Source organism: Enhydra lutris, unplaced genomic scaffold (assembly GCF_002288905.1).
Source record: "Enhydra lutris kenyoni isolate GAN:26980312 unplaced genomic scaffold, ASM228890v2 scaffoldscaffold58, whole genome shotgun sequence".
Lineage (NCBI taxonomy): Eukaryota > Metazoa > Chordata > Mammalia > Carnivora > Mustelidae > Enhydra > Enhydra lutris.
The window spans coordinates 11,276,785-11,302,535 of NW_019154142.1; positions in this window are offsets into that span (position 1 = coordinate 11,276,785).

The window sequence follows — 25,751 nt, forward strand, 5'->3', positions numbered from 1 at the left end:
CCAGTTTGTTTTGTGAGATTAAGAGTCACTTATGGTTTGTCTCCCTCCCAATCCCATCTTGTTTCATTTATTCTTCTCCTACCCCCTTAACCCCCCATGTTGCATCTCCACTTCCTCGTATCAGGGAGATCATATGATAGTTGTCTTTCTCCGATTGACTTATTTCGCTAAGCATGATACCCTCTAGTTCCATCCATGTCATCGCAAATGGCAAGATTTCATTTCTTTTGATGGCTGCATAGTATTCCATTGTGTATATATACCACATCTTCTTTATCCATTCATCTGTTGATGGACATCTAGGTTCTTTCCATAGTTTGGCTAACAAGAACCAAATGATACTCTCAATAGATGCTGAAAAAGCATTTGACAAAGTACAGCACCCCTTCTTGATCAAAACTCTTCAAAGTGTAGGGATAGAGTGCACATACCTCAATATTATCAAAGCCATCTATGAAAAACCCACTGCAAATATCATTCTCAATGGAGAAAAACTGAAAGCCTTTCCGCTAAGGTCAGGAACACGGCAGGGATGTCCATTATCACCACTGCTATTCAACATAGTACTAGAAAACCTAGCCTCAGCAATCAGACAACAAAAGGAAATTAAAGGCATCCAAATCAGCAAAGAAGAAGTCAAACTATCACTCTTCGCAGATGATATGATACTATATGTGGAAAACCCAAAAGACTCTACTCCAAAACTGCTAGAACTTGCACAGGAATTCAGTAAAGTGTCAGGATATAAAATCAATGCACAGAAATCAGTTGCATTTCTCTACACCAACAACAAGACAGAAGAAAGAGAAATTAAGGAGTCAATCCCATTTACAGTTGCACCCAAAACTGTAAGATACCTAGGAATAAACCTAACCAAAGAGGCTAAGAATCTATACTCAGAAAACTATAAAGTACTCATGAAAGAAATTGAGGATGACACAAAGAAATGGAAAAATGTTCCATGCTCCTGGATTGGAAGAATAAATATTGTGAAAATGTCTATGCTATCTAAAGCAATCTACACATTTAATGCAATTCCTATCAAAATACCATCCATTTTTTTCAAAGAAATGGAATAAATAATCCTAAAATTTATATGGAACCAGAAAAGACCTCGAATAGCCAAAGGAATATTGAAAAAGCCAAAGTTGGTGGCATCCCAATTCCGGACTTCAAGCTCTATTACAAAGCTGTCATCATCAAGACAGCATGGTACTGGCACAAAAACAGACACATAGATCAATGGAACAGAATAGAGAGCCTAGAAATAGACCCTCAACTCTATGGTCAACTAATCTTCGACAAAGCAGGAAAGAATGTCCAATGGAAAAAAGACAGCCTCTTCAACAAATGGTGTTGGGAAAATTGGACAGCCACATGCAGAAAAATGAAATTGGACCATTTCCTTACACCACACACGAAAATAGACTCAAAATGGATGAAGGACCTCAATGTGAGAAAGGAAACCATCAAAATCCTTGAGGAGAACACCGGCAGCAACCTCTTCGACCTCAGCCGCAGCAACATCTTCCTAGAAACATCATCAAAGGCAAGGGAAGCAAGGGCAAAAATGAACTATTGGGATTTTATCAAGATCAAAAGCTTTTGCACAACAAAGGAAACAGTTAACAAAACCAAAAGACAACTGACAGAATGGGAGAAGATATTTTCAAACGACATATCAGATAAAGGGCTAGTGTCCAAAATCTATAAAGAACCTAGCAAACTCAGCACATTAAGAACAAATAATCCAATCAAGAAATGGGCAGAGGACATGAACAGACATTTCTGCAAAGAAGACATCCAGATGGCCAACAGACACATGAAAAAGTGCTCCATATCACTCGGCATCAGGGAAATACAAATTAAAACCACAATGAGATATCACCTCACACCAGTCAGAATGGCTAAAATTAACAAGTCAGGAAATGACAGATGCTGGCGAGGATGCGGAGAAAGGGGAACCCTCCTACACTGTTGGTGGGAATGCAAGCTGGTGCAACCACTCTGGAAAACAGCATGGAGATTCCTCAAAATGGTGAAAATAGAACTACCCTATGACCCAGCAATTGCACTGCTGGGTATTTACCCTAAAGATACAAACGTAGTGATCTGAAGGGCACATGCACCCGAATGTTTATTGCTTCCTATCTTCTTAAGGACTAGTTAGTCATTGTTTATCTTGAAAATATATATGTAATGGTTTGTGTTTGCTTGGCCATCTAAAGGGGTGAGTTTTTTCTAAATTTGCGGATTTCTTAGCAGATTGCCTGTGATTCAGAACACATTCTAGATTAATGCTTACTAAATAATAAAATTTTCTTCCTCTTCTAACTTTATGGAGAGGTTTTCTGGGTTCAGAGGAGATTTTGTTTTTAATTTTACTTCCTTAAAGCTGTGTGAAATAGATAATCGTATATCTAGAATTTTACTTTATTAAATATTAATTATATGGCTTATATAAGAAGAAAAAAGTGTCTAAGAATTTGAGATCAACAGATTTGTTCCCCAAAATAATTTTGTTTAAAATGTTCCCTTAATCCTTTTAAAATTAATTTAATGTAATGAATATATGTATTTTGGGGGTATTCTAATAACTGTATACTCACTGAGAAGAGGATCAGTGTGTATACTTTAATAAATAACTCAATATCCACAAATATGTTCATTCCTTTTCGTATCTTCACTTGTGTTTTGGGTAATTAATAATTAAATATTTAAGAAAATTAAGAAAAATTAATTAAGAAAATAAATATTTTCAGAATAGTCTAATTATTTTGTTATTATCTGCTTCCTTACCTTGTTAGTATCCTTCTGGGATAAATTTATTATAAAGTAAGTGCCATAACTTAGATCTAGGAATAACAGATATGATTTCTAAATTTGGGATGGAGAGATTGTCCCTCCTAGGAGTCTGTCTATCCTAGCCTGTGGTCTTTGAGGTATCACTAGCAGCCATAATCATAGTTCATTTGATTCTGATAGGTTTTGTGTTTTTAGATAGTTCCATGTGTGCTTTATATAATCCATTTGACAGCAGGTCTGTTTTGGATCTGTGAGGACAGTACCAGAACAGAAATGATCAACAATAGCAATATCCATAGTAAAAAGAAAAATAAGTGGGGGAGTTAATCTACTGAATTATTGCATTTATTCTTATTTCTGGAAGAATACAACATTTTTTCCTAGAAGTAATAGTTGAAACATTTTGATACTGTTACTGTAAAAATATTGAAAAGGACAGTTATAATTTGAAACAAACTGTTGTAGAATCTGTTGGCAGGGGCAACAATAGTCACTTAATAAAAAAAATAATGTGCAAATACATGTTTATACAAAGTAGGTAAAATAATAACTGTTTCTCTACAAAATCATTACTTAATGTTTAATTCTTAAAATAAACAGTAACGAATACTTACAAGGTAAAAGGAAATAAAAATGAGTTAAGAAATGTAAACAAAACAAAGAATTTAACACATTTTAATGCAGTAGGGGGATGAGCTCTCTGATTGGATTAATTTCTGAAGTTTTAGTGGCCTCTGTGCTCTGTCTGTGGGGATATGATATTTGCCTACCTCAGGCAAAATTTCCTGACAACAAAGACATCTCTAAACAGCTGCTTGATTTTGGATTGCTGCTGACCAATATTAGGAAAGAACTGTTGTTCCTAATCAGAACAGACATTGGTCCCTTTTTCATGCAAATGATTACTTCTAACAGCACTTTGAGTCATAATTCTACCAAGGATTGATTCTGATTGTATGGGGTTGCTAGGAAACACCCTTCTCTGAATGTGGGTGAAAAGATACTTCTCCGACACAGTGCAGCTTTTTTAGAATGATGGGTATTAAATTTTAAGATGATGTGTGAATTAAACATTTTCATAAAATTGAAGATAAAAGGTTTGGTTCCTTAGAAAGATGTAGTTCTATAAAGAATTGCTGGCTTAACTTTTAATCTAAAATTTCTGCATTTCAATATTGAAGAAGCGACGTTTCCTCTACATGGCTGTGTTTTTGCTGTGCATCCACAAACGTGAGAGGATATTAATTAGCATGTTGTTAGAGTGTAAGGGATTTTAATAGCCTAACTGGAAGGGTGCCCACATGTCCCTGGAAAATTATAAGCAGCAATTCACGAGCTATAACAGATAACCAGATGGATAAGTATGGAGTTAATGTTATTTCTTCTGAGAGCAGAATGTCAAAATGAATATCTAATTAGGAAGACAAAGCAAAAATAAATCAAGGACCAGTTTTAAGAACAATAAGAATGGAATAAAGTCATCTTAATGTTAAAATAAAATAAAAAGTGAGGCTTTGGAATTCTTAAATATAAGACAAATATAATATTTGACCACTGTCTCTATTGAAATAGAATATATGAATGTATTTAACTCTCATTAGCATTTTAAGCTGATTTTTGAATTGGTGAAATAGGTACCATGTCTACAAATTAAACAAAGACAAAATTACCTTGATAGGAACCATAATAACTGGCTGAGTAAGAGTCATTTTTGCTTGAGAAAAATTTACTCTTGATGTTTCTCTGAATCCTGAAAAAGAGAGGCATTTATTTGAAATTTGTATCAATAAATATTTATTACTTGCTCAGGGGATAGAGGTGATTGAAACCTCTCTTTGCTCAAATATCATAAAATTTACTGGAGATATTTGAGGTAACTTGGAGAATTAGGGCATAGTGTCCTCTAATTTTAAATAATTATTTTAAGAATTTAGGTGTGTATATAGTCTTAAAACAAATGTATTGCTTTCTTTAAGAACAATATTCTGGTTCCTCTCTTCTTGACTTCAATATTTTTAAGGCTAAAGATTAAATGCACCCTAATAACTTAAATGTGTTCTAGTTTTAACTCATTGATTTGAAGCATCTTGAGATCATAAACAAATATGTTTCATGCCATTTGTAGTATCATGTCTTACATTAGGTAGACACACAAATGTGCATGTCTCGATTGGTAGATATTTTTTAAATGATTGGTGACCTCCAAAAGAGAATTTCCAAGATGAGAAAGAGGATAATGTATGTTCGTGGTTTTTTTTTTTTTTTTTTTTTTTTTTTTTAGTTATCCACACATTTGGTTGAAAGTCAGTGCAGGGGATGCCTGGGTGGCTCAGGTTAAGCAGCTGCCTTTGGCACAGGCCATGATCCTAGGGTCCAAGGATCCAGTCCCACATGGGGCTCCTTGCTTGTCAGGGAGCCTGCTTCTCCCTCTGCCTGCTTTGCCTGTTCCCCCTGCTTGTGCTCTCTCTCTCTGTTAAATAAATAAATAAAATCTTAAAAAAAAAAAAAGGTGCAATAGTTCCTTCTTATCCACAGTTTTAATTATCTGCATCAAATTATAGTCCAAAAGCAGATGATGCCTTCTTGTGATGAATCCTATGAAGGTCAATAGTAGCCTGGTACTATGTCACAATGCCTAATCATTTACCTCGCTTCATCTCATCAAGTAGGCATTTTATTATCCCACATTCTCAGAAGAAAGTTGAGTATGGTATAAGATATTCTGAGAGAAACCACAGTCCCATAACTTTTATTACAGTATAATGTTATAATTGTTCTATTTTATTATTGTTGTTAATCTCTTACTATGCCTTATTTATAAATTAAACTTTATCATAGATGTGTATGCACAGGAAGAAGCATAGTATATATAGGGTTGGTTCTATTCACGATTTCAGGCACCCACTGAGGGTCTTGGAGCACATCCTTCATAGATAAGGGGGGCTACTATACAGTATTCTAGCTAAGGACTTGCGCTGTAGCATCATTCAAAATTGGGTTTAAATCCATGATCCATCAATTAATGTTGTTATGCTTTGAGAAAAATATTTACCTCTTAAATAATCATTTTCCTTATCTTCAGATTGCGTAAATAGTATCTCTGCTATAAAGATCTTGTAAGAGTTAAGTGGAAAATGTATAACAGGAAATTGTTTATCACATGGTAAACATGCAGTAAGTGCTAATTATTATGGTCTGGTTTACATAAGTATCCGTTAGACATGAAAATATCTGGAAAGTTAGGTAAGTTGCATTTCTGCATCATCATTTTTTCCTTAATCTTTTTTTTTTATATATGCCATGATACTTTTTAAGTCTGTTATTTTTCACATTGTCAGTTCCTTGTTCATATTCTTGCGTATTATGTTGTCCTTACTATGGAAAAGTAAGAGCAAAAAGTTGCAAAAAGTGAGTGTTGCTCACTTTTAAATTCATACTTGGGGCAAGACGTATCTTTGGCAACATCACTCACTGTCTTCCTTACATGTAGGAATGGAGTCCATCAACAGCTTAAAACTCTCCCTTGCATCAGCTTGCCTAATTCAACAATATTTTTCTCTTAAACATGCCATTAGTGTTGTCCATTTCTGCTTTTGAGAAATCAATATCCAAATTAGAAATTTTTAAAAAACCTATTTGCCGTAGGGATTTTGATCCTTGGGGACTCCTCTTGTCTAGATTTAGACTACTGGTCACTTACTAGCACCATAGACTTTGGAAAATAAACTAAATTTTTTAACTTGCTTTTACTTTCCAGAGTGGTTTCAGTTTTTGAGCGTTTCCATGGATAGTGTAAGACAGTATTACATTAGAATTAAACAAAAATTAAATGTTGAAATGGATTTTTCCTATAAAAATGCTTATTCAGGGGGCGCCTGTGTGGCTCAGTGGGTTAAGCCTCTGCCTTCGGCTCAGGTCGTGATCTCAGGGTCCTGGGATCGAGCCCCACATCAGGCTCTCTGCACAGCAGGGAGCCTGCTTCCTCCTCTCTCTCTCTGCCTGCTTCTCTACCTACTTGTGATCTCTCTCTTTCTCTGTTGAATAAATAAATAAGAATCTAAAAAAAAATGCTTATTCAGACCCAGTAATGAGAAATAATAGCTTTGCCATACTTTTACAGTAATAATGGTGTCACATTAATCATCTATACTCATTACCATTGTTTTCAATGACTAATGGTATTTGTTGGAGCCTAAAAATAGAAAAAAAAAAAGATGTAAAAGAGGATATCCACCACTCTTCAGAGCCTGCTGAATGCATCATTCTCCAAGATTCTCCAAGACAGAAAATGGGATGAGATGAGACATGAAGGAGATTTATTTAGGGTAAATCTTTGTGAAAGATAAAGGAAGAGGGAGCAGGACAAAGCAGCAGAAGCATTCAGACCATGGTATAGCATTGAGCCTGTGAAAGGAAAGCAAGAAAGAAGGGGGATTGGTCAGGAGGAGCTTCAGACAGCAGTTCCCTTCTCAAGAAGACTCCATCAAGCTGAAGAGAAGAGTCAAGGAAAAAAAAAATACACTGTTATAGGAGGCCTGTAATGGGCAGGAGTGACAGGTCTGACTCCAAAAGTTTTTCTGTGTTTAGTCACTGGTTGGGAGTAGCCCAGAGAGATGTGGCCCCAAAATCTGACAGCTGGAGGCTATCAGCTGACTGTGCTCTTCAGTAGATCACTTGATGGCTGATTGGAGCACTTGGTACTCACCACAATAAGTCCGCTTAGATGCGTGTCAGCTGTCATCACAGAATATCAGTAATAAACCAGTAATATATGTGTCACCAATGCTGGTCCCTACAGGGAGGCATAACTCCAAGGTCACTATAGATCATTTTTATATTAATATCCCAGCTGATGGGAGTTTTCTCAAGTATTTGCAGTTGACCTGTTTTTCAAGATCAATATTTAAAAGTGTATATATTTTCTCTCATTCTGTAGGTTGCCTTTTTATTTTGTTGTTTCATTTGCTGTGCAGAAGTTTGATGTAGTCCCACTTGTTTATTTTTTATTTTCTTGCTTCTGCTTTAGGTCTCATATTCAAAAAATCATTGAAATCATTGCCAAGAGCTGTGTCAAGGAAGGGGTTAATGTTGATATATATAAGGAACTCATACAACTCAGTAGCAAAAGACCAAATGATCCAATTGAAAAATGGACAGAGTACCTAAATACTGCTGTTGTTTTTTCTCCCAAAGAAGATATGGCCAATGGGTAAATGAAAAGGTACTCAATAATAAAACTAGTACAAACATGAGTATTAAAAAATATTTGGCTCTCTGCAAACACTTTTTTTTTGTAAACTTGGGCAATTCTCAATATAGGAAATCAAATACTAATTAGATTTGATAAATGAAAGAAAACTGGTAGGTATTGCTACACTACTCAAATACATTCCTTTTTTAAGTCAGACAAGGAAAGAGCTTTATATATATCCCTTACACTTCTTGATGGATGGACAGATGGATGGTTGATTGGATAGATCAGTTTATTTACTAATAGATTGAAATTGTTAAGGTATGGTAATTTGGAGATAAACAAGAACCTACTTGCATTCTGAGAACTCACAGTCCAGCAGAGAATAAGGACTAACAAACAGGTCACATACAGAGTGATGGCTACCGTACGATGAAAGTACAGGAGAATCTGTAAATATATAAAAGAGCCAAGTAACTTAACTTATGGCACCTGGGAAAACTTCTAGGAGAAAGTGACATCTAAAATGAATATTAAAGTGAGGTTCAGTTAGGTGAAGGGGTCAGGTTTATTTTAAGCAGAGGAAACTGCAGGAGTGAGTGACTCAAAGTGAAACTCAATAAGGCAGACTACTTATTCTTAGATGACCCAAAAGCCTGTTAATATTGTTTGAACAGATACCATGTACAAAACTGAATGGCTACCATAAGAAAAACATTGTGTGGCAACAAGTACAGGAATTTTTCTGTTCAAATATCTTAAAACTCATAGACTTTGATAAAAATGGCAGACGTGACAGTTGTCAAGCTGGAGTCCTTCATAAAACTCCATTTTAACATAACAACACAAAAAAAATCCTGTTTTTTTTTTTTGTTTGTTTGTTTTAAAAACCTGGTTAAACCAGTTAAAAACCTGGGTTTGCCTCTCAGCTCTACTGCTTAAATATCTGATCATTTACTGTCTCTGAGCTTTGTTCAGTTCCTAATGTGTATCTCACAGTGTTACTAAGAAAACTATGAAAGTTTAAGTGAAATGTCTTATGAATTCTAAGCTTTATGCAAATATAAGTTTTTACTTTTGTTATTTTAGCAAATGTCCTTTGTTGCATAACTTCCAGAATATATGACAAGTATGGGATGCTAGAAGTAGAATTGCCATGTTTACAAATTAAGAGAGGATGCCATGCAATATATGGAATATACTTATACTAAAATATCAATCATTTTTACCTGAAATTCAAATATAATTAGAAAATTTGTATTTTATATGGAAATCCTAGTTAGAAGGGAAGTAGTAGTGGGGGGAGAGAGAGATGATAATGCAGTGATAAAGCTGTGTAGGAAATGGACAGTGATAACTACATTACTTGATGTACTTTTTACTTTCCCTTGAAAATTAGTACATATTCGCTTAGTAAAATTAGGAAAATAATTACAAGCAGAAAGGAAACAAACAATTGCCTAAATTATTAAGTATCAGGTAATCCTTATTAGTATTTTTAAAAATATTTTATTTATTTATTTGAGAGACAGAGATCACAAGTAGGCAGAGAGGCAGACTGAGAGGGGGTGGGGAAGCAGACTCCCTGCTGAGCAGAGAGCCTGATGCAGGGCTTGATCTCAGGGCCCTAAGATCATGACCTGAGCTGAAGGCAGAAGCTTAACACACTGAGCCACCCAGGTGCCCCTTTATTAGTATTTTTATGTATTTCCTAATTAACCATAGGTATAAATCTCTATATAAATTTAGGATAACAAATGGAATCATACGTACTTCTATATAATTTTTTTTTACTCAGTGATATATCATAAATGTCTCTCTATGTTAACAAATCCATCATGTATTTTACATCATATATTTTGTAGTCTGTAGTTAATTCCATTATAGAGAACAATTGATTTAAAACAATTCACTAAAGTTGGATATTTAGTTTGATAAAACCTCTATACTATCACAGAATCAGCAATGCAGAGTGTATTTATAGAAAAATCTTTACATTCTTAAATTTTTATTATTCCCTTAGTATAGATTCTTTGAAGTAAAACTACTTGGTTAATGGAATATTTATTTGGCTAACTTTTGACATAAATGATATTCTTTCAAAAAACATCTTGGACATTTATATTTTTGGAAATAATACATGGACTGACTTCTCCATATTCTGGTAAATACTGTATTGTGATACCTTTGACAATTTCCTAAAGAAGAATGGTGTTTTGTTGTTGCCATATACATAGCTTGATTACTGATCAAGTTTTTTATATTTTAGCTATTTGTATTCATTCTATAATTATCTGTTGTGACAGCAAATTGGCTTATCCAACATTACCTCATTTCTCTCTTTTAGTCTGCCTTCCTTAAGATACAGCCTGACAAACAATATCTATTTCCTAAATAGACCAGCAGGAGTCCATGCAGCACCTCTGTCAAATATAGTCATGTGTTTAGGTTTTGCTTGTTTGTTTCTTATTTGTTTCCCCTGCTGCAACAGTATTTGGGAGTTGTATTGTCAGATCCTTGGCTTCCTGGGTGTCTGATAGCGGTGGCAGGTGGTGCCAAGAACATTATTTCTGTTGGAGTAGTCTCTTGCTGTGACTGGGCATTACTTGTGGCTGTATCACTTCTGGTTAAATAGTATGGGAATTTGGTTTCTTTTTCTTCTGGAAATTCTGTAAATTTACTAATACTTTAATAAATCCATTTTCATGTATTCCAGCTAGAGTAGGCTCTGTTTCAAACTAAAAACTCTGTAGAGTACATTTTTTAATGCCCATTAACTGTTTTTTCTCCTGAAATTTGTATTTTATTATTAATTTGTAATAGCATTTTACATATTAAGAGTTGCAGTTTTCCCCATCATACATAATGAATGTTTTCTTAGTTTCCTGTTTACCACCCCCCCCCCCCAGTGTATAAGCATGTGCTTGAGTGCATGTGTAAACCAGGGGTGGGTGGGGCAGAAGGAGAGGCAGAGAGAGAATCTTAAGCAGGCTCCATGCCCAGTATGGTGCCTGACAGGGGTGGGTTTGGGGGGCATGATCCCACAACCCTGAGATCATGACCTGAGGTGAAATCAAGAGTCCTCTGCTTAACCAACTCAGCTACAGGCATCCCAGTTTCCTGTTTAATTTTTAAATGAATCCAACAGTTCACTAATTTCAAACTACAGTAGAAATCTTAGTCCCTTTACCTAATATATATGAACATATGTATCTAAAGTATCATATAAACACAGTATTTTTTTAAAATAGTTCATGGCAGAAGAATATTTGGAAATTAGTGTAGGTAATAGTAACATTTTATATGTTTCCTAATTTAGATTACAGGTTTCTGATCTTCTTCTCTTCTGCACCCTGTATTTCAGTAAATCTTTGCCTCTAAGCTGAAATAATAGACAAGGTTATCAATTGGAGTAAGACTTAGTTGCACTAGGAAAGAGAAGTGAAATCCACACTTTTCTTCCCAGGGAAATTTTGGTGGGAAGTAGGGAGGTGAGAAAGGACAAGATAGGCATAGGATGAAGCTTACATGTCTCAGAGAAAGTAAGGTGTTGGATACCTTAAGAAGCAGACCCAATACACTTTTTAAAATTTATTTTTTTATTTTTTAAGTAAGCTATATGGGGCTTTAACTCATGACCCTGAGGTCAGGAGTCTCATGCTCCACCAACTGAGCCAGCCAGACACCCCTACAGAAAACACTTTTAAACTCATTGATAATACTGAGACTCAGTGCTCCTTTAATTTTCTTGCTCCAATCTGGGATATACCCCCTTGAAGTAACCTTACAGCACAGAAGCTGTGCACTGCATTAATTGTTAAGATTATTAATTCTTAACACTCTTCAGCTGAGCATCTCCTGGACTCCGACGACACCTTCCCTAACTCTTCCAATCCAACTTTATCTCAGGTCTTGGCTTTCTTAAGTTTACTGTTCCTGGAGCCTTTAGAAACTCACTTGTCATTGAGAGACTTAGAAGTTCTTTCATTCCCCCCCAGAAAAAACTGTGAAGTAAGTCAGTTGTTTATGAATCAGCTTTCCATTTTAGCTACTGTGGTGGGGAAAAAAAAAAAGATGGCTCACAACAGAGGCTGCAGGAAAAACTCCCTCAGATGACACACAGATTCGTAGATACGTACATGACAGCAAGAACTGAAGTGTGTGGCCTACCTCAGTTGCAATTTACTTTTATCAGAGTAGCACTGAAAAAATAGCTTTACTTGGCATCTTTGTTATACCAAATCTTCCCACCCATGAGCATGGTTTGTATGCTCTGTATATTTAGATGTATATGGATTTCTGATCTGTTTTTGGTCCATAGAAGTATTTATCATTTACCATTTTTCCTACCAAGGACAGTTTTTAATGTTTTTATATATTTCTTTATATATTTTATATAATATATATTTATATATTATATACCTAACATGGATTGTGTTATATATAATCACTGTATATATTTGCATATATACATTTACATTAGATAGCTATGTAAATGAATACATATATAAATTGTGTGTATATATAAAATCATTATACTAAGTGAAGCAGTTTGAATTACTTCACCATCTTGGCAATAATCCCAGTGAATTCATTCTTGATTTTTATTATTTGAACTGATTCTTTGAAATACCTAATTTTATAACCAAAATACTGCTTCAGAGTGTTGTGAAAAGTAATTATTTGGATATATTATATGAAATTTAAAAAATTCATGAAATATCTATTGCATAGACTTATATCTTTAGAGACAAGATAATAACAAAAGAAGAAAATATCAATAAAAATGTAGAAAATACTTTTTATAAAATGGAGTAGATATTTTAAGTAGAAGCAGATAATATGGTATTACAATTTTTTTTAAAGATTTTATTTATTTATTTGACAGAGATCACAAGTAGACAGAGAGGCAGGCAGAGAGAGAGAGAGAGAGAGAGAGGAGGAAGCAGGCCCTCCGCTGAGCAGAGAGCCCGATGTGGGGCTCGATCCCAGGACCCTGGGATCATGACCTGAGCTGAAGGCAGAGGCTTTAACCCACTGAGCCACCCAGGCACCCCAGTATTATAATTTTGATGGTTTTTCTGGGGGTCATTTGTTTTATATATAAGAGATGTTACTTCTATTAAATAATGTTTTAGATTCTGAAAAGGAGAAAATTAACTAGTATTTATCACAATTTTGTTTCAAGATCCAATTAAAAAAAAGTTCATACTTTGTTACAAAATGTATATTAACTTTATGAATACAATCGTATTATTTTTGCTTTGAGAACTGGTTAAACACTTTATTTCTCCCTCTTTATCCTAAAATGACCATTTCTTGAAAGAAAGCAAATATTTTTTAATGTTTTATTCAACTGTTGATAAGAACACAATGATACTGCATTAAGTGAGACTGCATATGCATGATTTTTAAAAATTTATCAACTTTTTTTTTTTTTTAAGATTTTATTTATTTATTTGACAGACAGACATCACAAGTAGACAGAGATGCAGGCAGAGAGAGAGGAGGAAGCAGGCTCCCTACTGAGCAGAGAGCCCGATGTGGGGCTGGATCCCAGGACCCTGAGGTCATGACCTGAGCTGACGGCAGAGGTTTTAGCCCACTGAGCCACCCAGGCGCCCCCAAAATTTATCAACTTCTACTTGAACTAGTAGTCAGAACCAGTACACTCCACATTCAGTGCTGTTTTCATTTGTTTAATCTCTATTTATTCTTTGTTACTTAATTCTATGAGTTTCTGTTTTGTTAGGTTAATTTGGTTATTTTTCCTGCTAAGTTTATATTGCTCTAAACAAAGGTAGTGCCTGGAGTAAATCTTGGTTCTTCTCCTGACAGCTCATTTTCAGACACACTGCTCTCTCTGAAGTTGTTGATCTGGCTGTCATAATTGCACACTGCCGAAGAACCGCTGGAACATATATTTGATCCATTGTATTATGCTGCACAGTTATCAACTGCCTGTCCATCTTGGCTCTGCACTTATTTTCATGGAAATTCTTTCGTGGCTATTCTTAGATATTCTCTATTTCCTTCTACTTCTACCTATCCATACCCTTTATGCATCTTAGGGGTTTAATGAATTAAACTCCAACATACACATTAGCTGCTGAAAATACTACACTAACAGTCACAATCAAAACCATTCCTATAAACCTGTATTAGGAAATGCTGATTGCAGGGAACTTAATGGAAGTGTCCTACTTTCTCAGTCATTTGTTTTGATGAGAGCCTGAGTGTAAATTCTGTACAAAATGCAGACTGCTATTATGCAGTTAATTATGTGCAAAGTAAACATGTACAACTGTAAATAGCAAAATGCCACCTAATAATGGATAGCTCCAGATTTATGGTATGCATGTCCAATCTGTAAAGGCTTCTATTCATGAATCTAAAATGAATGGAACATTACCTAAATGATCCAAAATGAAGGATTTAATACATTGCTCTACCCTTATTGCTACTTATTTCTTGTCAGCAGATTTTTCATTTTGCCTTAATTTATTGTACATAAACACTATGCAAATGTTTGGGTCATATTTAAAAACATATGGCTTGTGCTTATGATTACTGGTTAGGCATTTTATTACAAATTACTTGCTAAGCAAATCACTTTCTTAATTATACAGGTCAACATATAATCACCATGTCCACATGACTTGTTATACAAAGCTCCACTAAGTAAACATACTGTGCATAATTTAGGGAATATGTTTATATATTGTCCCCAACATATGTGTTAGTGTTGCCTCCTGGTTATTTCCATCAGTGCAAATGGAATTTTTTTATAAGGAACATTTTAAATTTTGTATTTTCTGCTACTATAGGGATTGTTTTGAAAATTGATACCAAATAAAATAAAATTTGATAGTTTTGTATCTGTCCCCCAAATGAAAATAATTAAAAAGCTACTAACTAAATTCAAATAAGATTATATTTTATTAATTTACATAACCATTTGTTTTGATTCTTCTTTGTTTCAAAAAGTTAATATGACTTACAAAAATGCCAAAATTTGACAACTTAAGGAATAGCTAAATATCTGGGTATTAAGAGAAAGAAATTGGAGGAAATAAAATGTAGCAGGATTACAATTAATTCACAGGATACATGCTGATAGACTTTTGAGAGTTGGATACATACTTGACCTAAAGCATTTTATTAGTCAAAACAGATACAGAAAAGCAAATGGTTAATAATACACTGTCAAACCAATCCACTGTTTCAGAGAAGCACACTGATTTTTGGTTCTAAAACTACAGAAGTGTATCCTGTGCATCCTTTTAGTGAAAATACTTTTTTATTTAAAAGAGATCCCAGATATGTCAGTGTAGATTCATGATTTGTAACAAATGTACCATCATAGTGTGGCATGTTGATAGTGGGAAAGTTGTGTGTGTGGTAGGAGGACAAAGGGTAAAAGGGAATTCTCTGCTTTCCATTCCATTTTGCTATGGATCTAAAACTATTCTAAAAAGTTTATTAATTTAAAAACATCCCAGACAATATTCTTATTATTAATTCTCATGACAGGTTATAGGCTTTCCACATTCAAACCTTCCAGTATAAAAGGACAGCATGATTCCGTACAACTGAGTAAAAACTGCCTCCTGGGGGTAATGGGGAAGATGATGGGTATATAGGTCAAAACAGTGTAGTTTTGATGTGTAGCATTAAACAATGCCTCCATTAAGCTATTTCTGTAAATCAATGTGCATCCCAGATTCGAAATTGATACATATATCCCAGACTCTTATGAAGCATTTATATGGATCCTAACTCATTAAGTCACCAATATATAATAAAATGGTTTTACAGTAGAAAAATTGGTTTGAGAATTTCTTCTCTGAAAGTAACCTAGAAGTAAGGCATGCACTGATAGAAGAGATAACAAAAATAAATAAAATAGTTGGGAATGGTGGGGCAGGGGTCCTTTTGGATGGAAAACAGATTGCTTTACTTGTCTTACATACATTCTTTTGCACCAAGGCATTTGAAATCGCATTAAACCAAGGGCTAAGTGTCTGATATACTTTGAGAAAAATGTTCAGGTGCCTGACCATTTTAGCTAACTGTGTCTTAGATCAAATTCTGCATGCTGCAGCAAAAATCACTTTATTTCTTTTTAAAAAGTTTACATGATCATTTCACAAGGAGAAAAAACAGGTAACAGCAGATCCAAGTTCTTGTTTAAATTGCTATTGTTATTTTTGTTATTTTTTGTTGTGGAACTAGAATATATGGAATGCCAATGCATGAAAGGTCAAAATATGAAATCAATTACCATATTTGTGCAGTTCCAATTTCTATGCAAAGCATATGGCTTTTTTCTGTCTTGTTTGGATAATTACTCCCTTGCCATTTCTCATTGCTATTATTATCAGCATTCTTTTCATGCTTTTTTTTTTTTTGTGGTGTGTAGGGGGACATGATATTATTATCTACTTTTAAAATATTCTTCTGGCTTGATTGTACTGCATATCTATTTATTCTAAAAATCAATAACTTTTAAAAAAGTGAATAAGATCAGAGAAAGTGAAAAACGTAAGAAATGTTTCAGAGCCTCAGTACAAAGATGACTATACAGTCTATTTGCTATATTCAATTTTTTAAAAGAGATCTTCATTATTGATTAGAATTATGGCATTTGGGGTATAGAACAAAAGGAATAAGGCAATTAGTAACAACTAAAATTAAAATTACAACCCTTTAAATAGAAAATTCAAGTTAAGTTTGTGTCAAGATTCTCTCAAAATTTAAGTGTGTGTTTAAGTCAGTTGCCTGATTTTATACAAAAACAAACATTTCGAGGAGGAGAAGTCAAGACAGCTGAGGAGTAGCACATTGAGATGACATCAGGTAGCAGGAGATCAGCTAGATAGTTTAATCAAACCATTCCGAACATCTACAAATCCAGCAGGAGATCAATGAGAAGAAGAGCAGCAATTCTAGAAACAGAACATCAACCACTTTCTGAAAGGTAGGACCTATGGAGAAGTGAATCCAAAGCCATGGGAAGATAGTCCTTGGGGGGTGGGGCTGGTCTGCTCCACTGAGGGACATTGCTCCAGAGGCTAAGCCAGGGTGGAGCCCACGTGGGGACAGTGTGGTTCCAGGTGCCATGGGGTCGCAGAAGGATTGGGGGTGTCTGAGTGTTGCAGAGCTCTCAGGTATTAGAGTGGGGAAGCTAGCTACAGAGATGGAGCCGAGTGAGCTCTCAACTTGGAGTTACCTTAAACTGTGATCCTTGGTGTGCACAGTCAGACCACTCCTTTTTGAGCAGGGACCCCACAAGTTGCAGATCTGGGGACACCCCCCTGGAAGAGTGGCAGGGATCTGCTGGGTTTGGAGACTCCAGGTGGGGCTGTGTGCCAGAGACAGAGACGCTTGGTCACAGGCTGGGGGAGCTCGGAGCGTGGTGGAGGCCAGGGAGGTAGGAGTGATTGAGCGCTTTTCTCCTGAGCTCTCGGCTACTCCAGGCCGGGGATTGGGAGGCTGTCATTTTCAATCCCGTCCTCCAAACTCTACGGAAAGTGGAAAACATTGAGGGAACAAAAGTTCCCGAAAGCAAACCCCAGCAGATTATTTAGCCCGGCCCCTGGCAAGGGCTGTGCAATTCCGCCTCGGGCAAAGACACTTGAAAATCACTATAACAGTCCCCTCCCCCAGAAGATCAACAAGAAATCCAGCCAAGACCAAGTTCACTTATCAAGGAGAACAGCAGAATTCCAGAGGAAGAGAAAGCAAAGCATGGAATTCATGGCTTTCTCCCCATGATTCTTTAGTCTTGCAAAGTTAATTAATTTTTTAATTTTATTTTTTTCTTATTCTAATCGTTTTAAATTTTTACTCTTTCCTCTTTTAATGTTTTTTAACTGGTTTATCTTAACAATTCCTTTCATAAAGGAAAAATCTTTTTGAAACTTCATTATTATAGTCATATTTTATCCTTCATTGTATCTAACTTTATTTTTTGTATGCACATAGGGTTTTTTCTTCTAAAAAAATTTGGGATACAATTTCTTCTAATAGATCAAAATATATCCTAAAAGCACAGGCTTTGTTCTGGTCTCCAGCCTGAGCAAATTCTCTCCACTTTCTTTTTCCTTCTTTTCTCAACCAACTTGTCAACTCCTTTTTTTAGAATTTTTTTTTAAATGTTCATCTTTATAGTCATATTCCATCCCTTCATCGTGTTTACCCTTAATTTGTGTGTATGTGTATTCTTTATTTAAAATCTTGGGAGGTAGTTTCTTCTAGGAGACCAAAAACTCCCAAAATTAAGTGGGTGGCCCTGTTTTGTTCACTGGTATAATATATATATTTTCTTTTTTTTTTCCTTTTCCTTTTAATTTTATTTTCTGAACTTCTTTTTACCCCCTTTCTTCCCCCCCACAATTTGGGGTCTCTTCTGATTTGGTTAATGCACATTTTCCTGGGGTCTTTGCCACCCTTTTAGTATTTTATTCTCTCCTTCATATATTCTTATCTGGATAAAATGACAAGGCGGAAAAACTCACCACAAAAAAAAAGAACAAGCAGTAACAAAGGGTAGGGACCCAATCAATATGGACATTGGTAATATGTCAGATCTGGAGTTCAGAATGACGATTCTCAAGGTGCTAGCTGGCTCGAAAAAGGCATGGAAGATATTAGAGAAACCCTGTCTGGAGAAATAAAAGCTCTTTCTTGAGAAATAAAAGAACTAACATCTGACCAGGCTGAAATAAAAAAAGCTATTAATGAGGTTCAATAAAAAATGGAGGCTCTTACTGCTATGATAAATGAGGTAGAAGAGAGAATCAATGATATAGAAGACCAAATGACAGAGAATAAAGAAGCTCAACAAAAGAGAGACAAACAGCTACTGGACCACGAGGGGAGAATTCGAGAGATAAGTGATACCACAAGATGAAACACTAGAATAGTTCAGATTCCAGAAGAAGAAGAAAGAAAGAGGGGGGCAGAAGGTATATTGGAGTGAATTATTGTAGAGAATTTCCCTAATATGGCAAAAGGGAACAAGCATCAAAATCCAGGAGGTGCAGAGAAACCCCCTCAAGATCAATAAAAATAGGTCCGCACCCCGTCATTTAATAGTAAAATTTACAAGTCTTAGTGACAAAGAGAAAATCCTGAAAGCAGCCCGGGAAAAGAAGTCTGTAACATTCAATGGTAAAAATGTTAGATTGGCAGCAGACTTATCCACAGAGACCTGGCAGGCCACAAAGAACTGGCATGATATATTCAGAGCACTAAACGAGAAAAACATGCAGCCAAGAATACTATATCCAGCTAGGCTATCATTGAAAATAGAAGGAGAGATAAAAAGCTTCCAGGACAAACAAAAACTGAAAGAATTTGTAAACACCAAACCAGCTTTACAGAAAATATTGAAAGTGGTCCTCTAAGCAAAGAGAGAGCCCAACAGTAGTAGACCAGAAAGGAACAGAGACAATATACAGTAACAGTCACCTTACAGGCAATACAATGGCACTAAATTCATATCTCTCAATAGTTACCCTGAATGTAAATGGGCTAAATGGCACAAAATGGGTAAATGGTACAAAAACAGACACATAGATCAATGGAACAGAATAGAGAGCCCAGAAATAGACCCTCAACTCTATGGTCAACTATCTTCGACAAAGAAAGAAAGAATGTCCAATGGAAAAAAGACAGTGTCTTCAACAAATGGTGTTGAGAAAATTGGACAGCCACATGCAGAAAAATGAAATTGGACCATTTCCTTACAGCACACACAAAGATAGGCTCAAAATGGATGAAGGACCTCAATGTGAGAAAGGAATCCATCAAAATTCTTGAGGAGAACACAGACAGCACCTTTTCAACCTCAGCTGCAGCAAATTCTTCCTAGAAACATCATCAAAGGCAAGGGAAACAAGGGCAAAAATGAACTATTGGGACTTCATCAAGTTAAAATGCTTTTTGCACAGCAAAGGAAATAGTCATCAAAACCAAAAGACAACTGACAGAATGGGAGTAGGTATTTGCAAATGACATATCAGATAAAGGACTAGTATCCAAAATCTATAAAGAACTTATCAAACTCAACACGTTAAGAACAAATAATCCAGTCAAGAAATGGGCAGAGGACATGAACAGACATTTCTGCAAAGAAGACATCCAGATGGCCAACCGACACATGAAAAAGTGCTCCACATCACTTGGCATCAGGGAAATAAAAATCAAAACCACAATGAGATACCACCTCATACCAGTCAGTATGGCTAAAATTAACAAGTCAGGAAATGACAGATGCTGGCAAGGATGTGGAGAAAGGGGAACCCTCCAACACTGTTGGTGGGAATTCAAGCTGGTGCAACCACTCTGGAAAACAGCATGGAGGTTCCTCAAAAAGTTGGAAATAGAGCTACCCTACGACCCAGCAATCGCACTGCTGCATATTTACCCTAAAGATACAAATGTAGTGATCGAAGGGGCACGTGCTCCCAAATGTTTATAGTAGCAATGTCCACAATAGCCAAACTATGGAAAGAACCTAGATGTCCATCAACAGATGAATGGATAAAGAAGTAGTATGTATATACAATGGTATACTATGGAGCCATCAAAAGATATGAAATCTTGCCATTTGCGACGATGTGGATGGAACTAGATGGTATTATGCTTAGCGAAATAAGTCAATCAGAGAAAGACAATTATCATATGATCTCCCTGATATGAGGAAGTTGAGAGGCAACATGGTGGGTTTGGGGGGTAGGAAAAGAATAAATGAAACAAGATGGGATTGGGAGGGAGACGAACCGTAAGAGACTCTTAATCTCACAAAACAAACTGAGGGTTGTTGGGGGTAGGAGGGCAGGGAGAGGGTGGTTGGGTTATGGACATTGGGGAGGGTATGTGATATGGTGAGTGCTGTGAAGTGTGTAAACCTGGTGATTCACAGGTCTGTCCCCTTGGGCTAATAATACAATATATGTTAATAAGAAAATTAAAAAACAACAACAACAATAAAACCCAAACAACAACAGAAAAAACAAACATTTGATCACTTTAAATTTTCTGTAGTGATTGTGTTTTGTAAAGTGTTAAGCTAAATTTCACCATAAATATTACTTAGCAATTAATATTTCAATGGCTAAAATGCATTTTACCTGTGTTTCTTTTCTGTATGCTTCATCATGTTGGTTATTGGAAGTACAGAATTTCATATTTCTTAGTTGTCCTCTTAATAGTGTGAAGCTTATTTTCAGGATTTTAATAATTTTTTAAAAGATTTTATTTGTGAGAGAGAGAAAGTATGTACATGAGCAGCCAGCAGAGGGAGAGGGAGAAGCAGGTTCCCTGCAACAAGCCCGGTGCGGGACTTGATCCTAGGACCCTGGCATCATGACTTGAACTAAAGTCAGTGCTTAACTGATTGAGCCACCCTATTTTTAGGATTTTAAAAACTTTAGTTTATCTATTAACAGTGTAATTTATGCACACACATACGATTGACTTTTTCCTTTTTGTGATCATCATATTCTTTGGACTAGTTTTTTTTAAGATTTTATTTATTTATTTGACAGAGAGAGAGAGAGATCACGAGTAAGCAGAGAAGCAGGCAGAGAGAGAGGGGGAAGCAGGCTCCCTGACGAGCAGAAAGCCCGATGTGGGGCTTGATCCCAGGACCCTGAGATCACAACCTGAGCTGAAGGCAGAGGCTTAACCCACTGAGCCACCCAGGCGTCCCCCTTTGGACTAGTCTTTAAACAGTTATTTGAAAATTTATAAAATATTTCTGACAGTTTGTTTTAAAATGTAACAAATTGTACTTCTATGAACAATGTGTGCAAGTATATTTTCCTATATTACCTCAAAATTATCATTTTTAAAATGCTTCCAGGGTGGTAAAAAGTTATCAGTCATTTGCAATTTTATAATTTTCATTTCCTATTATTAAACATGATTTTATAACTGTTGGTCATCTGAACTTGCTCTTCTGTGAATTGCTGAGTCACTTATAGTTTTTCTCATGTACAGCTGGCCATTTTCTTACCAATTTGTACAAAGCACATTGTGTCTTTGAAAAAATTAATCATGTTTGTACCTTGTGTGATATTTCAAATATATTATTTTATAATATTTGCTTATTGGCTTTGTCTTAAGCCTGATTTTTAATATAAAACATTTTTCATTTTAGTTAGTTGACTGAAAAAGCACATCGTTTCTTTTATAACATTAAGATTTTACAGTATCTTGGTTAAGAATGACATCCTTTCCCCTGGATTGCACAGATAGTGTTTTAGTAAACCTTGCAAAGCCTACGGTCATCTTGGCAGTAAACAGTGGACCTGGAACCAGACATTTATTTCCATGTCTTTTACATTTTGTCATATATCTGTTACTTGAATACATAAGCTAGTGATTAAAACAGACTTTCAGTTTCTAAGGAAGGAAAGAATAAAAGGAGAGCAGGGAGAAATGGACATATAATAGAGAACTTTATAAAATTAATGTTTTTAATTCAAAACACATGTATCTGTTATATCTAGATTATTTTGAGAAACAAGTTGTGTTGTTAACTGTCATCAGTAGACCCATCAAGTGAAATTCAACACATTTCATAAAATTTTACTTTATCAATCAAAATTTCTAAACCAGCTGGTAATAATTCTACTTGAGAATGGAATTTGAGTGTGTATTTCAGTGCATACAGTGATGATGAACGAAAATGTAAAAGTGTATTCAATGTCATAAACTCTTTTAATAGCATCCTCCTGAAGATTGTATGGATTATACAAGATGGCAGCAGCTTGATGTGAAGCAAATTCTGAGACCATAATGTCTACCTGCAGGTTAGTTCACATACTGAATGGCAGTGTCTATGTCAGAGATGAATCTTATAATCATAGCTTTCTTGCAGCTTTAATTGAACAGTCATACACTAATTTACGATAAGAAGACCTTGTCTTTTATTTTAGCTTTAATACCAAAAGAGTTTGAAAGTTTAAATTGTTCATTTTGTTTTATTGTACCTTTGAAGCTGTTCAGATTTCACCCAGTGGTATTCTTTCCTTTCTATCATAAGAATATGTTGAGGAAAGTGGACATCCAATTAACCACTCACCTGACACCACACTTCCTCTTCAGAATATCTTAGCTTTGAGATACACTGAAGCTTGACTCTCATGACATTTCACTATCAAGCCACAATTCAGGTGGATTGCATTAAGGACATTAATTTCCCTGCCAGTCTCTCAAAGCAGTGCTTCTGAAATGTCCAGTAATACAGCAAATATTGTAAGAAGACCTGAACTCATTGTCATAACACATAAATGTTGTTATTCAGTCTGCTATACTGTCGCAGCCTGCAGCTCTATATAGTAGTGGCATTTATGCATGATTATTTTTGTAACGTCATCACATTATGCTATATTAAAAAGAAAGGTAAAGAAAATATGTAATGCAGTTAAATTAAAAAAAAAAAAAAGATTTATTTTAGGTAGAGTGCATGCATTTGAGTGAGGAGGGGGAGAAAGGGATGGAAAGGGAGAGAGATTCAACCGGAATCCATGCTGAGCATGGAACAGACATGGAGCTTCAGCTCATGACCTTGAGATCTTGAGCTGAAATCAGGAGTTGGGTGATTAACTGACTGAGTCACCCAGAAACCCCTGTAATGCAGTTAAAAGTTATAAAAAGCAAATTGTGTTTTCAGATTTCACCAAATGAAATACTTTATGTAAAACAAGTGTAATCTTTGGTGTTTTGTTTATAAAAAAATAAGTATAGACATTTTATAAACTTGCTCATCATTCCACAGAAGCATGCATTGTCTATCCTTATTATTTTAACTTTACTAATAATCATAAAAATTTTGCAAGTTTAATCTTATTTGTTCAAATATACTATCTGTTTCTGAAGGCATAGCTTGTGATTTTTATGTCTCTTGTGTCTCCCATGAGTTGTGTACAACTGTATATATAGCAGAGAGTCAAAAACATTTATTGATTTTTTTCTTCAACAATTTAGAAATATAGATTGACTAGCCTCAAGGTGACATAAATATTAGTGAAATGAATTAATACCTACCCTCAAAGAACATATATTCAATAAGGAGAATATGACAGGAGCATACAACACATCCATACACACTCATATTCACATATCTACCAAATAGAATTTAGAAGAAACCATTCACAAAGAGCTAAAAAAAAAATGTTGAGCGTTTAGAAAAGAGCTTAGAAACCAATTGAATAACATCAAGAAAAGTTCTATGAAGTGTAATTTAACATGGTTTATGAAAGTGTTTTACAAATGGTTGGAAGAAGAGGCTATTCTATACAGAGAAAACACACATCCAACAGTTTAAAAGTGTAAGTTATTTTCTTGGGAAAAATAAAGTAATCCATTTTCCTAAAACATAAGAAATATTCCCAGGTATAGAATATAGTATCTAAGGACTCATTACAAAGCCATAACCATTGGTAGGCAGAGGAAAGTATGCTTAAAAGTTGTTTTTAAGTAGGTAGTTGGAGTGACAAAGCAAGGACTGTGAAAGCAAAAAAATATATTTGCAGCAAAATTGCAAGACTGAGAAAACCTCAAAACCCAATATTGCCAATATTTCCAGAGGCAACAGATCTGGACTGGGGTCAGGGGGCAGGGGGAGGGGTGGAATCATATTAAAAGATCTTAGAAATCTCCAGGAATTAGTCAATATCTTAAGGAAGAACTACTAGGGGAATTCTAATACTTCACCTGTTGTGAACAAGGCAGAATGTATAGGATTTGAATGCCTGGTGAACAGAGAGATGATATGGGAAGATCAGAGTGACTCAGAAATGGAAGCTCAGAAAGTAAAAGCAAAATGTCTGTTCTAATTATCAAGTAAATCATACTAAAGTCCACACTGTGTCCCATGCCAGTCAATAGCTTGTGAAGAAACTTAAAATTCAGAGCTCCTATTAAAAATTTTCCTGAGCCAAGTAAGTTGAGGAAAGAGAGAGAAGTGGTGTTTTTAATCTCTAGTTCTCTACAAGAGAGTTCATGAGTAGGAAAGTCTGAAAAGCTATCCTGGCCCACTCATCCCATCCGAAGAATTTTTTTAATATAGATTAGCAAAATTCATTAAAAAGATGTTACCACAAAGTAGAAACATTCCAACATGAATTAAAAAAAAAAAAAATTGAAAGAAGCAGTTCTATGAAGAAAGACCAGAAAACGTGTAAAAAAATTCCGAGATAAAATGGCCAAATTGTAGGATGGTAAATGGGAACATGCAGAACTCAAGAAACAAGTAGAAGAAAAACACAAAATCATTTGAGAAATAAAGACTAAATTAAAAGGAGCACAAAGGAGAATAGATCTTACACAAAGCCAGTTACAGACAAGGATAGAATTGAAAACATTTAGTGAAGAAGTTATTTAAAGAAGTCAAGAAATCAGAAGATAGGTATAGAAGACAATCAAAGGGGATTCAACATATGCACAAATCCAGTGTAGAAAGTAGAATAAGATATAACAATAAAATGTTTACACTGAATTAAAATGCATACTATTTTAAATGGCATTATATTTAGATCATTTCAATTTAACCTTTAACCAGTAACATCAATTCATTTGATCAGTGTCCAGTGTGATTTTACATATCTGTTCTGTTCACATTCATTTCTCAAAATTGTACCCATGTCAGATGCTTAAATGCTTAGTCAAATACTAGACTTCTCAGTAATTCAAGCATCCCTAATAATTGTAAGCCGAACAAGATGTGATCATTTGCTGG